Source organism: Plutella xylostella, chromosome 9 (genome assembly GCF_932276165.1).
Source record: "Plutella xylostella chromosome 9, ilPluXylo3.1, whole genome shotgun sequence".
Taxonomy (NCBI): Eukaryota; Metazoa; Arthropoda; class Insecta; order Lepidoptera; family Plutellidae; genus Plutella; species Plutella xylostella.
The window spans coordinates 8241157-8254624 of record NC_063989.1 but is presented as its reverse complement, the minus strand read 5'-3'; the positions used below and the strand labels follow the sequence as shown (position 1 = coordinate 8254624).

Genomic DNA, 13468 nt, shown 5'->3' with positions numbered 1-13468 from the left:
ACGCGAGTTCATATGTCATTCTGAATGTTGGATTCACAAAGCCAAAGGATCGATTTCGTTACTAACGGAATAAATTCAAATTAACATTCTCATTGTTTTTTTATAATAAGTTAAGTAATAATGTATTATAGTGAATCGTTAGATATACAGGGTGTTGCAAAAAGGGTATACTAAGCCGAAACCTACATGTGCAGCATGTTATATCTAAGCCCAAAACTGAAATCAGAATTTAAAAATTCGCGAAAAAAAATATTAATTTTCCATAGAAACTTTGTTGGTCACGTGACTTTTTACTATGAAAAATGAATTTTTTTTTTCGCGAATTTCCAAATTCTGATTTCAGTTTCGGGCTTAGATATACCATGCTGCACATGTAGGTTTCGGCTTAGTATACCAATTTTGCAACACCCTGTATACCACTGGCTAAGTTTAGGATAATTATCGTAGATATTCATAATATTATATATTATTATGCACTTCCTAGAAAAGACAAGACTATAAGTTTACAAAATTGACTAGTCATATCAGCATTCAACATACACCGACAAAAACTGAAACAAAAATATTACAAAGAGCGACAATAATTTATCACGATGCCACGTTAGCTTACAACTTTACACTTCAGTTTTGCATTTGCAAGCCGCAGGGGGCTATTAAGAGACACACCACGCAGCTGTCCTCTTTGAATTGCAAAACGTACGGTTACCCGAATAGGGGCCTAATTAAAGTGAAAATAATGGCTTTATTACAATGCGAAGGTATACTACTTATGACAATGTAAGGAACCGGCTTTAGGTGTATGAAAAATTATGTAAAATTAATACAATTCCCAATAAATATATTTTTTTATTGAGGCAGGTTGTTTAATTAACTTTATATAAATAACATGATTAAACGACTTACGCCCCCCGGCTCTCTGGAACTTATAAAAGTATCCAGTAGGGATGTGACAAGGAAAGGTGAGGATATACTTAACTTGTGACGTGTAACATTATACTTGTGATGTGATTCTAATCATCTGCCCGTATTCGTCCACTGCTAGACATAGGCCTCTCCCAAGCAAAGCAAACGCTATCCTCGGCTCTCTTCATTTTCCAGATTTAAGTTCTGTTCTGTATTGTACCTTATATTTGATGAAACCCCGAGAATAGTTATTTCTATTAAGTGTATATACATATTACTTATGTAAGTTACTTAGATGTCTTGCAAAATAAATTGCCCCATAAAATCAAAGATAATCATCTTTTCATTTATACATTCATAATTTGATTGCAGAAGCAGAATTCTTGATGCATACCTACACCTAGTTACAAAGAGTAAGTACCACTCGTGGGCAGCAATTAACAATGAACCATGTATTTTACTACCATGTCTTCAGCAAATTAAGTTGTTTTCCAGCCTAAGTGCCTGTTGTTTATTTGCCTTTAGACTTAATGCAATCAGATAGGCAAGTTATAGGGCAAGTACGCGTGATTACCTATTCAAGACGAATTAACATCTATTATGTCTCTTACTTGTCCGCAGCTACGTAAAATACACTGATTATTTTATTTATTGGCTGATTTACATGGAAGATGCCTAATATTTACCTTTTCGTTTTGAATGTAAAAGCACAAATGCAATTGATTAAGTACCGGACCCAATGTAGGTAACATTACATATTGGTTAGCGATAAATAAATCAATGACTTTGATATTCATTCTCACTATACCTTTAAATAAATCGCTATTAATACCTATTATTATTTTAAAACATTTCAATACTATAAATAGACATGTTAATGAGGAATAACCATAACGGCATCACAAAAAACTTAATAACCAATAAACAAGCGTAATCCGACTCCACACTCGGGCGCACGCGGGCGACAATAAGGCCGCCCACAACCTCGCGTCACGCGTAATCGCACGAATAAATCACGTATTATCTCGCACTCGACGGCAACAGAACAGAATGGCGACGGCAACAAATGACCCCCATTTCTCTTCGGCAACCGTGGCCGAAGACTCTGTCAATATATCCGCGGTGGGGGGTGGGGCAAGGCGCGCGGCGGGAGCGGAAGTCGTGATCTCGAGATCGCGGCTTGAGATAGCGGCTGATCTTACTAGTGGTGTTAGTGCTACTGTGTTGCATGGTAATTGGTTTGGATTGGCGGAGTTGTACCTTATGTAGGTAATTTATATTTCTGTCTAAAATATGAATCATACTAGGTTACCATATAACGTTCTACATAATAATTAGAATTGTGGTTGTCGTCAGAATTTTTAATAAGAGTTATCATTTCAATTTATAAAATACTGGCTGTCAAGCGACCTTCACTTCTCCTTCCATAGTTTTCCCGTGGGATACGGCGAAAGCATATGTGTTAATACAGGGTGTCAGCTAACTTCATACCAAATTTCATTAATATCGGTTCAGCCGTTTTGACGTGAAGAAGTAACAAACATACTCACAAACTTTCGCATTTATAATATTAGTAGGATTCGATTCCACCACTGCAGTCCGATAGCTGCTCGCATTTCTGTAAAACCAACAAATGGCAGATAAAATGTATGAATTGGACACCTGTCATATTTTACAAAGCATAGGTTAGTTCCCGATTTCGCCGTATGCAGCACTTCAGTGGTCCTGGTGGAGCGCCTAGCTCATCCGCTGCCGCCCGCCCCGCGGACCACGCAATCATTCCCTCGCCCCATCTGCCGCTCCAACCCACTGTTATATTTTATTTGTGCAATAAATTATTTTTTATTACACATATTTTGTCGTGTTATAATAACTAATGTACCCACTCGCTCTCAATTCGTGTTACGCACCGTAACGCATGCTGTTTTATTATTTATTTGCCTCTTTTATTTTCGTTTTGTGCGGATATTTTATAGGCCGTTGTGTAGTTGAGTGCTGACGTAGGTTCGTTAATTTTATTGTATTTTTAATTGTTCGGGTTTATATAATATTTTGAAAAAATAAGTTGTTTACTGTTTAAATATAGATAAGAACTTTGTGTTTCAGGTACCTACTTATACTACATCGCATCACTGCAAACAGCACCACTTTCCGAGGAGGGCTAGAAGTAAGATGAATTGGTTTAAGTAAGTACATTACATACTATACACAGGCTGTTAATGATTCATAAATCATGCAGATTTGGCGGCGGAAAGAAAGATTAAATTAAGCGGAATCATGATCAAACGTGGAAATCTAACTGATTTTAGCAACTTGCTTTATAATTTTTGAAAAATTATTATGTTGCCTAGTTTAATTAAAAGTCATTAAATTTATATTTTCATACATTACATCTCTACATACGGCGATATGGTTCGCAACCTATCACGTGAGTACAAATGTTCTGCGAAAAGTGGGTGGCTCGCTTTGTGAGCCACCTCTGACTACCCCTTCGGGGATTACAGTCGTGAGTGCATATGTATGTCTGTATGTATCTATGTATCTCTACATAATAAAGTATAAGAACATAAAAGAGTTAAAACTCATTAAACCCTTCGGCTCGGCTACGGTTGGTTTCACTCACGTGAAAATAAAACAGAGGCTTAAAAAATTGTGTCAATATTTCTCGTTCGCAGCCATCAAAACAACGAATGCGCCCTCGGCACTACAACACAAATGTAGCTAACAAATCATTATTAACTAGCGAAACGAATGCCGTACGACCGACTCAGATGCTTGCGAAATCCGTGCTTACACAAACCCCTAGAGGGTAAAACATGCAACATTTACTAAAAGCGAGAAATGCAACTTCAACAGGAGTGAAGTAAATTCGTACGTACACACACTCTTTACATGACTGTTGCTTAAGATAAAATAATGGTCATTTAATATTTTTATTTATGAAAACAAGTAGGTAGGTACTTTGGAGCATTTATCTTGTGATATTTTTTTTAAATTGTTGCAGGCATTAATAAATAAAATCAAAACCAGACCTTCAAAAGCATGCTTCAAGGTGTTCATCAACACAATATCTCCCGGAACATAATTTAAAGCGGGCAGTAACAAGCCCATTACAACCGGGACATGTGACAAACGAATATAAATCGTAGCGATTTATTTGTCGCGCTTAGAATCCCGGCCGTTTCGTGGAGGGCCTTTATAAATGACATAACCGTGACATGATACAAAAATACATGCAGCGACATGGCGGCTACAGTAATAAAATTAATGAAATATCACGCACCTATTGTTGAGTCGTGAGAAGTACGCGCTTTCAGTTTGTTTCAACTACTAGTATATTATAAACAAAACTACAATAATAAAACACATCATTTAATTTTGTTACCACGTTAGCGTATATATACGAACGAGAAATATTAAATATAAATGAAGGATACTTTGTGGGCTATGGACTGTATGTACGTACTTACATACATATTCTAGATTTTTTACTTTGTTTTGTATAAGTACCATTAAAAACAAAGTTAAATCGCGATACGGATTAGCTACGAAACGGATATAATTTAACACACAAAATCATTCTTCAAATGTCATGCAACTTCAAAATGAGTAAAACATTGGGTTCTGGCCACACTGGCGACTAGGGCATGCAATACCGGAACAATTTTCAATACCGGTATTGAGTTCCGGTATTACAACTCAATACCGGGATCCCGGTATCAATACCGGTATTAGACTTCCTTGTAATAAATGGCATATACTGTGTTTAAAGGTCGTATACGTCAAAATAAAATAAGAAAATGCAATCATACTCGTATTTTGTTTTATATTTTTACGAGAATTAAGTTTTAGAGTTTAAATTTTAGAATAATTTTTTTTTTTTACTTCCGGTGTCGGTTTACGCATGGTCAACAGTAGATTTCTAGCAGCCGAAAACTGTATTAAACGGTTGGGAACAAGTGCGCTTTCACAGTATATAGGAACACAAGGCTAACTTAATCTTAATCGCTTTTTTTATAGCCTAAAAAAGTCCGATTCCGGTATTACTTCAATACCGGTATTAACTTTCAATACCGGTATTGAAAAAAGCGGGAATTTTGTCCGGGATCCCGGTATTACGAATACCGGTATTGCGGTATTGCATGCCCTACTGGCGACATGACGTGACGGCTAGGGTGACACTCCTATGATGGATGGAGCGGACATAATTGGCCGTCCTTCCAATGTTAATGAATCGTGCGTAATGAAAAATGATTGTGTGACACTGGCCCGGTTTTGTGGGGAGAATTTATACTGATCACGCACGGTTCATACAAGATTTAATGACATGCATAAATTATAAAAAATATGTAATTACACAAGGTGTAGCAAAAGTGGTGTTGGTGGTTTTTTCGTGAATTTTCAAAAGTCGTACAACTAAATTGTTAAACTGTTATCACCCGCTTTCAGCTTACTATACACTCTTTGCAACATCGTGTTTAGAGAAGCTAATTTTTTACTTGGAAAAATAAAATTATTATAAAAGTCTAAAGTGTAAATAGAATGTAACATGCAACTCTGGTTTACTATCACGATGTCAGAGGTAACATTTAACGATAAGAGAGCATAGTAGAATCATGATAAAATAATGAATTTAACACTATAATATATAATTCTGAATTGGAATTTTCAACGCCAGAAAACACAGTAATGATCAGACACCACTACCCCGGGCGTGTCCGCGGATGGCGTGATGGATGGACGCCGTGGCCGCGCGGATGCTGTACAAATGCGGACAAATGTCCCTCGCATTGTTGATAGCATTGTCACCGAGTGACAACTGTAATAGGGCGCGGTCAATTGCGGACGATTGTTCGGCATCCGAACATTTACTATTATAGACCTTCGCAGAACACCTATTTGTCATTTCTTTTCTGTTTCAATATACAGGGTGTTGCAAAAAAGGTATAAGCCGAAACCTACATGTGCAGCATGGTATATGTACGCCCGAAACTGAAATCAGAATTTCAAAATTCGGGAAAAAAATATATCATTTTTCATAGAAACTTTGTTGGTCATGTGACTTTTTACTATGGAGAATGTTTTCTTTAAGTGTTTCGTTATGCACACCAAAGCTTAATAATGTTCACCAAATACAAAAACCATTACTGAGATTACAGATACAAAAGAAAATTGAATCAGAAAGTAATATTTCATACATAACATTCGTGAGCGATATTTCTTTCATATTGCCCCCGGCCCGCCATAGATTCGCCATTCGTTCAGATAAACGCTGGATGACCACCAGGACCCATAAAAGTGCTGTTGTGTGACAAACGGCATTCATAACGACTTGCACCACCACCAACCTATCCCTGCATCCCATACGACACTTATCTACCACACACTACGGTCCAAATTGAGGTAAATGCATCGAAGGGGTAAACTGGTGGAGAAATAAAACCCCTCGTATTTTTACGCATAAAGCACTTCCCGCCCCCCCTGAACAGGGTTGTCAAAAGTGATAAATAATTCTTTTAAAGTATTTGTTTGTTTGTCGGATTATTCGCGGCTGATAATTTATAGTATGGCTCTAATGGTTGTTGGGGATATAAAAACAGATGATCATGATGTGAGAGCTACTTATTTTTACTGTCTATTTTAGTTCTATAGCAGTAGGTCCGGAGTTATAGCCTTTTCTTTTATCCTTTAATTTAATATTTTCACTCATCCACATTTTTATGCAGCTAGGTAGTTTTAAGGATTAACAGATAGTTTAATTTGTATGTAATAAATAAAGGGTGGTGCATTTCAATGTTTAACTTTTTCCATCTTATATATTTTTAAAGCTCACCCCGACTGTCACCATTACAAATGATCCACCTGTACATACAATTATACATATACACGAATCAACATTCTGAAATCAAATATCGAATGACATTCGTTACATGTCGTGTCGCATAACTCACGGCGCAACTGATAAATTCTCAACTATTAAATATTTCATCGCCCGGCGATAAAACGAATTAATATCGATACAAAGTTCCCAAACAATGTAATTTAATTTCGCCCGATTAATTTTATCGACTCCAGTTGTAAGTAATTTCGGAATGAATAAACTGTTATGATTGATTTTAACAGTTGCAAATGCTGGATTTTCGATCACGACTTCAAAAAAGAGAGGGGTTATAAGTAAAGCGTGTCTGTGTATGGCTATGGATGTATTTCTGTCTGTGGAATCATAACGTCCAACCAAACGAATCAGCCGATTTTGTTTTTTTTTAACTTTAATGTGATTAGTAGGTAATTTATAATAGCATCTGTTCTGCCGTTTACTTTGCTCTCAACAGAACTTTCATAATTTATGATGGTGATATAATAAACTTCCATTTGTGTCCGATCGATAAGAAATTACAGAGCAACTTCAACGATGTTGAAAGAATATAGGTAACATAATATGAAGTGTGGCACCAACAGATGATTTTCCATTATTATTATTATTAGCACGTCACCCACCGCCAGCGTATAGCATTATGCGATTTACATAAAAGGAAAACATGTCACCACTCACCAGCTAATTCTAACAAGATTGACTTAACAGAATCTGACAAGCGAAAATTCATATTGGATCATGTCAAAAACTCAAAGAGTAGCTGTACTTGAAAGATACAGTATGATCTAGTTATTCTGTATACAAAATTTGGCGCCACTGAGCTTGTTATATCTGTAATAAAGTAAAATGCCTAGCACGGTTGATTGTCATTTATTATAGTTACTTTGCAATTAAAGTTTTCAGAAAGAAAAAAGTTTAATTTTAATTTAACTTCACTACTACACTACACATTAGCAATGTTTTAGTTCCGAAAATCACCACATTGCCGTTGAAGAGCGCACTTTTAACGAAATTAGGGCTACAGTTCAAATTACATTAGGCTGGGGGTGATTTGGCAACTCTGTCAGTATGACGCGATCTCGTTATAAATGTAAATGAATATGGGATGAATCCATTATTTCACAAACAAGCCCCCGGGTACGTGCGCGATATTATGTGAGGATGTGTATAGAGTTGAGTTTGATGGGATTTACTTGGAGTTTTTAAAACCTTGTTTTAATAGATAATAGCTATGACAAGGAAGCCTTTTCGAGTCACATTTATAGGGGTAGGTTTGCAGTTGCTGGTTTTCAGCTAGTCCTCATAAGGTGACCTCAGTTACGATCAGTAATTTATACAAACAATTTAATTATATGTTGCAGTATTTAACATTAATGTAAATGTTCAGTATCACACATTGACAGCTATCATGAAACCACCTTTCACTTGTCGTAAAGCGTTTAACTGACTCCAAGGATCTTAAAGTGCATATCAATTATCTGATCAATAATTTACTCAAGAATTATACATCCGTCGTGAACTTTATTATGCCGATCATAAATTTAATCGATAACCTTCTTTCAATCAAATGGATCCAACATACGGACAATTTACTTTATTGATGGTTATTTAAATGCTGTTGCTTTTGTATTGCTTGTCTTTTTCTACCATTTGCTTCCTGGCTATGAATTAATCAGAAAATCATTGCTAGACTTTGGCAAAAGACAGAACAGCAGCGTCATCGTGACTCGTCAAAACAGCGAAAAAACTTTTTTTTTATGATCCACTGACAGTAGATGACAAGAACAATACTTAACAATAAATTGAGATTGTTTTTTTTTAATAGATAAAATATCATTTGATTCATCTTCCACCGATCAGTAGGTATCTGGATCTAACTGTAAACGCTGCGGTAGTACACATATTTCTTATTTACTGAAAGTTATTTGACTCGCATTAATTCCAAAAGTTTTATGCATTTGGAATTTGTGTTAACAGCTCTATATAATTAACTGTCAATTTGGAGGCTATCAAGTATTGTGTGTATAATAAATGCGTTACCATATTTTCGTCTGTATTACTGGGGCTGTTATTTATTGGCTTAAAATTGTAGTCATCGCATCCATAATGCATGGCGATGGTTGTAATTGCCCCCGAGCTTCCTTCGAGTCACTGTGCGCACTGGGCGACTCACATTTACCCTCTTATTATAAAACGCAGACTACTGATATTGTATAAAATCCCTGTACTAATCCCGTTTTTAAACTAGAACTATCGTAAAGTTTACATGATATAATTAGGGATTTTATGTTTGACTATGTAAGCACATAATATAATGCAGTGTATGGTTAAATATACGTGACATTTGTATTACTAAGGGCGTCTTGCACAACAAAGTTAAATAAAATTAAATAGTTTGTCTTTTGCTCTGACAGTATAATGTCAGAGCAAGAGGTCATAGATTTAATTTTATTTAACTTTGTTGTACAAGACACCCTTAGTTCTAATTGCATGGAAATATCTAATACAATCCATCATCTTACCGTAAAAAAACTTAATAATTAATAGCTCATAGTAAATCTAGCAAAGGACAGCTGCTGAAGGAATTTTTTGACACCTATCTTGCAATATCAAACTGCAGGTCCTGGCTTCATGAGATAGGCGAAAGCCAGAATTTTGTAGGGAGTTTTCTTTTCATTAGTGTATAAAAAGATGAGTAGTTAAAAACATGACTAAATAAAAAGAAAACGGTTTTTGCTTATAAAGCATGAAAATAATTAGGCATTTCCGCAGTAACTGAGTTAGGACGATCGCTTCAGGGCACAGGGCGTAGGGGTGTTTCCCTTGCCCCAAGTTTTCTATCGCTCGATGACACTTCACTTTGTTGACGGCACGTGATTAATTCAAACGTTGCGTCGGAGGGACAGCGACTTGGTGTTGTATTGATTGGTTAGGTGTTCCGCTGCACGAGAGTCGAGGCGACGTCGAGGTGGCGGCGACAAGAAGCGCGCCTTCTACTGATAATTGAGTGGATGAATATCAAACTGCCATATGTCACGTCCACGCAAAATTTGGGAAATTGAGGTTTTTGTTTTCTCTATTATTTAATGCTCATAGAACTTACCCCGTGATTTAATCAGTTGACTTGTGACCTTAAGAATGTATTTTAATAAACAAATCCATTATAACACTCATAGAAAGGCGTAAAAGTTAATAAACAGTTTGGACTTATAGCAGTTTGATATGCCCATACAAGACTTATGCTGTTTTGATATGAGTCATAAGGACTTATAGTTGTTTGAAAAATGCTAATATCACGGGCCGGACTCAGTAAGACTAATATAGTCTATATTCTATTAAATACAATGAAGTTAATCAACCAAAATTTATCGGTAGAAAAGTACCTACCTACCGTATTATATTCTATCCGATACGGCCCTGTGTTTACAACGAAAATGCTTTGTGTTTGACACGTGGGTTGGAAAAAAGGGGTTTTAAACTTACTTCTCCATAGTTTTCTGTCGTTTTTTTGCTACACTCTTCTATATGTTCCTTTTCCGAGCTTTATCAGGGTCCACAATCACAATTTCCTCAACATTTTCATTCATATTCGTTATAAAACACTGGGAGCACACACCACAGCCTCGAAATTCTCACCAAGTATGACGCCATGTTGAAAAAATTACGCTCTGTGATTGGCCGGAATGGACTTGTGAAAATTTGTAATGCGAAACGGTTAGACTTAAAAGGATTTGAAAAAAACTTCCTTTTTTAACGGCTTTTTTCTCATGGATGCCTTGCACTTATTGGAACTTGAAGGGCATAGGCAAACTGTCATTTTAACCGAGAATACGACCAAATCAAAAAGTCAATTTTTCGGGTAGGTGGACATATGGCAGTTTGATATTCATCCACTCAATTATGTTTTGTATATGCGAGCACAGTTCGACGCTCACTGAAGTATTCACGGCGGATAGGCGCGGCGGGGTAAGATAAAGATAAAGATAAGATAAAGAAACATTTATTCGACACATAGACAGCAACAACAACAAAAAGAAAAATACAGACTTAAAGAAAAGAAATACATATACAAGATAACAAGGCCAAAAAAAAAAAAAAAAAAAAATAATAATAATAAAAAATTTACATGAGGCAAAAACAAAAATACAGGCAAAATATAAAACAATAACACAACGGGTTGCTGTCCGGAGTGTCGAAACGGCACCAGCTCAGCATGAGCTGTGGACAGTAAGGCCACAGCGCTGATTTTCAGCTGGCCCTTTTAAGTGACCTCAGTCACGTACACGAGTACCTACTTAACTATGTACAAACAAAAAATAAAAAAATAATAATATATAAGTATAGGTATATGGGACGTGTGTGTTGTGTGATTACTGTTATGAGTGTGTATGGTAAGTAAATAAATAATGCAGCTTACATTAAAAATATATAGGTATGTGTGTGTAAATTCTGTAAAAAATAAATAGTACTTGTTAAAAAATAATAATAATATATATACCTACTAATTCCATTAATAATACATAAATATTACAAAAGGTATCAGTAACATAAATACTAAATACAGAGCAGAATAAATAAATACTAAATACAGAGCAAAATAAATATGTAATAGTGCGATGCGAAAAAGTAGTGGGTAGCCATAATGAAACGGCGAACGCACCCACAACCTGCAGCCTAAAATAAATTTCAGTAACCGGGCGCGATCCGTTCAGTGTACCCGCGTCATCCCGCAAGCCATTCATAGATAACGGGACGAGGCGGCGCCCGCGCACCCACGCCCGGATACGAAATGAAGCACCCCGCGAACACCTAGTTCGTACAGTGCGTGCAGTGATCACAATAACAACCACTATCAGCAGCAAAAGTGATGCATAATGTTCGTATTGTTACTAAGTCAGCATTACGATAAAAAAAAAAGGTAAGTGTTTTTTCTTATTATTATATTTCTACTGCGATAAAAAACATACATAGATATTATAAAGTATATTAACTAGGAACCTACGTGTGGACGACTATGGGTGGGACAATAGATATGTAATACCGTTATTACAGGTTATCAAATTTATAATAATTAAGTGAATAAACTATAACTATACATTATATTTTGTTTCAGGGACAAATTAAGCAGCATGGCTGCACGCACCAGAGTTTAAGATGTTGAGGTGATGGATTATAATGTACTACAGCGTGCAGCCCGCACCATGCAGCCAACCACGGGACACGGAGCCAATACTGCGCGTGAATACATTCGAAGTAGGTATAACTTCTTAAAGCCCTTTTCTTTGATCATCAAGTAGGATCATTTTGTAATGAAATTTAAAAGTCGATATTGATTTCAGGTCACGGAGGGGTGGTCTCAAGGTGTTCCATATGAAGCTGGCTGCATAACGGAACGAGTTGCGAAACAGTGCGGTTTTGTGCTTCGGAGTGACCATAAGATAAGTGGACGCCCTAGTATTTATTGTATGATGGTTACGAGACCATTCAAGTTTATTGTAAAGGTACTGGGGTGATTTGAACTTTATAACGCCAAACAGGAGCGCGGCAAGGTGCAGCCGCTGTCTGGCGGCTACCTTCAGTAGCCCGCAGGAGTTGAGATAAGGGGTAACATGGGCGCGGGGAGGGATATCCATACAGAATCTAATACAGGCGTTTTGTACCCTTTGCAGTAGCTTTTCCGTTTTCCGTAAAAGACATGGGCCATATACAGTGTCCGCATAATTTAGTTTAGACAGAACAAGCGACTCACATAACTGTATTCGCAGGTCAACATTAATGTATCGTCTAATTTTATAAAGAGTCTTGAGTCTGAAGAAGCAGTTTTTGACCATTTCAATTGCGTGTTTTTCAAACCGTAAATAATTGTCGAATGTTAGGCCTAGGTTACGAGCTTCGGTTACCTGCTCAATATCTACTCCTGCTAGTTTTATGGTAGGGTTATTTGTATTAGTAATTTGAACTTGTTTCCTTGTGCCAATAATAATAAACTTCGACTTATCGGGGTTTAGCTTTAAAATATGCTTATTAGACCAGGTCGCAATACGATCTAAGTCCTGGTTTATAAGATCACAAGTATTGTTAACGTCAGATGGGGATCCTGATAGATATAATTGTAAGTCATCAGCATAGACATGGTATTTGCAATTTACAATCTCATTGGTGATATCGCTAGTGTAAAGGATAAATAACAATGGTCCTAGGGTGGATCCTTGCGGGACTCCTCTAGATACTGGATACTCAGCAGAAGCAACTGTATTGCCATCACATTTTCTCAGCTTAACTATTTGTGAGCGTTGATCTAGATAGCTGTAAAACCTTCTCGCTTCTACTTCTTCCTGTCGTGTCAGTAAAGTCTGATCAGTTGTCATTAGCTGTCTGTCTAACGTTGAACGTAAAAAGTACAGGATTTCCCATCAATTTTAATAAACAGATCGATTTAAATTAGATATAGGTTACATTTATTTATTTATTTATATTTTTTTTGGCAACAAACAGTCATTTACAATAAATTTTACACATATATAGTGGTATTATTATAGACCTATAGTGCCGACAATAATCACAGACAATTGATTAACTTATAGCTAGTTGAAGTTGGGTGAGGTAGGTAACTACAGTCCATTAGCAGCCAGAGTACACTCGAGAGCAGCTAATCGAGTTCATACAGACTGATAATCATAAAAAGTATTT

The 13468-nt window shown here is 36.4% G+C and overlaps 1 long non-coding RNA gene across 1 annotated transcript; it reads left to right on the top strand.

The window, feature by feature from the left end:
* Window positions 1–11291: 11291 nt before the first annotated feature.
* Window positions 11292–13087, top strand: LOC125489022. Its single transcript, XR_007266673.1, has 3 exons — window positions 11292–11696; window positions 11892–12031; window positions 12118–13087. It is a non-coding gene; the product is annotated as an uncharacterized LOC125489022 (long non-coding RNA).
* The last annotated feature ends 381 nt before the right edge of the window (window positions 13088–13468 follow it).